Source organism: Photinus pyralis, unplaced genomic scaffold (assembly GCF_008802855.1).
Source record: "Photinus pyralis isolate 1611_PpyrPB1 unplaced genomic scaffold, Ppyr1.3 Ppyr1.4_LG10, whole genome shotgun sequence".
NCBI classification, from domain to species: Eukaryota; Metazoa; Arthropoda; class Insecta; order Coleoptera; family Lampyridae; genus Photinus; species Photinus pyralis.
The window spans coordinates 2,963,425-2,966,382 of NW_022170250.1; positions in this window are offsets into that span (position 1 = coordinate 2,963,425).

Sequence of the window (2,958 nt, forward strand, 5' to 3'; positions counted from 1 at the left end):
AGCCGTTCGACACATCGCTCGGCTTCGCCTCGCAGTTTGAAACACAAAAGACGGCGTTGCTCGGCTTCGGCGGCTGCGCCGCCTTGCCTCGCCCGTATACCGAAATCGCCGTCGATTCTAGAATGTGGACGAGCAATGTGGGAGACCAACATCGAAAACCGCATCGTTCTAACCCTCGACGTTTTTGAATTAACGCCAAATTATGGAAAAAGTGCCATCTGTATGCAATTAGGAGGGGGGGGGGGAAGGGGGTAGGTTAACGTAAAATCCTAATGTAGATGCTACCCGGTTTTTGTAGAATTGCTCGCGTAGAATCTTTGCCCAGTTGCGCCGCCTCGCTTCGCGCGTTTTTTTCGATTCACCGTCGATTCTAGAACGCGACCGATCAATATAGGAGACCGACGTAAAAAACCGCATCGTTCTATCTTTCGGCGATCCCGGCGAATAAACGCCAAAATATGAAATCTACCGATGAGGAGAGGGTGAGGAGGAGAGAGTGTCGGATGTGAAGTCGAGGAATACAAATACGGCCCCAGAATAAAAAACCGCATCGTTCTAACCCTCGACTCGAATGATGATCCCCTCCAAAATTAAACAAGATCCCGCTTAAATTTTAAAAGTGGCACGTGAACAAACACCTAAGGCAGGGCCCCCTTACGTTAGTTGTAAACAACGTGAAGTACACTAAGGAAGGAACGTAAAATAAAACACAAAAATTGTTTGTTTAATAATGATCGTTATTATTAAGATTTTGAAAACCTGGAAATTTAGTCGATGTACATTATTAATATAAGCAAAGCAAGCAAAGTCAAAAGATGTCGTACTCTCGCAAAAGTAACTGCCAATGGTAAAAAGAGTACGACGGAGAAAAACCTTGCAGTTCAAAAATTAGTTAACAAAATAATTTGTAAAATTATCAAGTTTAAGCAGTGGTTAACAAAGATAGTAAATGCGTATACATCAAGTTGGTTACACCAAACGTTAAAAACAAATTTTGCGAACAATGGGTCAGGTAAGCAGGTACGATCACCGACTAGAGTAATGATAATCGAATGCTTACTGTCACTTAGGCAACCAACCGTACACTATCTAAAATGGCAACTTTGAAGTGGAACATTTCCGGCGGAAATTCGTCACGCATTGTCGTCTTTACTTCGGCGTTTCTTCGTTACTGCCAACGCTACAGTATAGATACGTAGTTCAATCGCAATGTTGCGAAATTTACCCTTACTGGTGGGAGATTGCGCTTATGCCTTCCCAGTGGACCAGCTATTTTGATGGCAGTATCCAGTATTTACGTCCCACCAATGCCAATGTGAGTTGGCTCCCGCTACGAAGAGGGTTCTGGCACGGCATCCTTTACAATTAGTGTTACTAAGTGACTTCTTGGAGGCTGCATTCGTTAATCTGCCCTACAGCTTAGTAGTCCCATTGCTTCCAGGAAGGAACTGAGTGTCTTGAGCTTGAGGGTTTGTTTGGTTACTGTGAACAGCTGGACCGCCAGTACAGTACTGATGCACAGAGCCCCAACTATGGTAGACTGTCAGTTGTCTATAACTTGATCGGTGCCACCTTAGATTTTGCCGTTAATTTGGAGGTTTTTATTTGCCTATTTCCACACAATCTTTGGTTGGCATCATCTCGTTCTGGCTTTTTCTTGAACTGGAACTCGCCGAGGCGTGAAACACCACTCGTAATGTTGTGGTGGAGCTTTCTTCGCATGGTGGGGAATGTAGTATTTTGTAGGTGCCTCGACTCATCCATTTCGAGGCACCATACCTATGCCTCAGCTCTTCATACTCTCGCAGGAAAACCTGGATTCCGTCTGTAGAAGGCGAGCGGTTGATTATTATCCATACGTCATCGCTATACGGCGACAAAGGCTTTTTTACACTTTTTAGAGCTTTTCCAAAAAATTCTAAAGCATATAGAGTCCTTTAGGCTCACCTATAGGCCTGGAAAGGACCTACCGGCTCCGAAGAAACTCTGGGAAGCGGGGGAATGCTCGGGAAAATGTTCTAAACGATTTTCAGATGTCTTTGTAGTTCGACGCGTTAACTCATAGAGGTCGCCAGACAATTTGAATTATCGACACATTAAATTTAAAATGCCGTTTATGAAATAAATAATACGTACGTCCTCTGCATTACATTTACAGCGTTTATAATTAATAGTTTTATATTCCATTAGTGCTAAACCAATATCGTTAATTCCTATTCCAAATTCTTTGCACCCGATCAGAGCCGGTGTGGTACAATTTACCTACTGGTTATTCTATCGTTTTACATGCTTCATAAACTAGAACTCTACCATATATTGCCATTGTTAGTGTAATTATGGTAATTACTTGTTTTACTAGACGTTGTAAAATGCTATTTCCCCAGGTCAAGTATTCAGAATGGGGTATGTAGTGGTCGCCGTAGTCACAACTTAGAATCCATAATGGCGGCGTGTAATAAGAATTTGTGTTTTGTATCTTTCGTTTTGTGTGTGACTAAAATTTAAATGCGACTTCGTCCAACATAAAAATGTAAGTAAGCGATTTGGCAGTTTCTTTATTGTTTACTTATAAGGACTTGGCATACGTGAGCATCCGTTACTTTTCGAATTGCGATAATTTTGTGGTTAGATTTATAGGCAATTTTGGTCAAATTCGAATGTTTTTCACCGAGCGAAAGAAAAAATGTAGCCTCCGGTTAAACTAAATCGATAGGCAATGCTTATTGTTAATTAATGCGTTCAATTGTTCTTTTGTTGTCGTCGGTCATTTTTCGCATTGCCGTTAATACCTAATTGCATTTGTTTTTGTAATACTATACGTTGCCTACTTCGATAAGGACGTGTTGCACGTTGTAATTTCATATCTGGGAAGATGTCGCCTCAATTAATTCTCTAATTAAATTAAAATCACCTCCAATCACTGCATCAAATCTATTTATAAGCTCTGCACCAAAATTC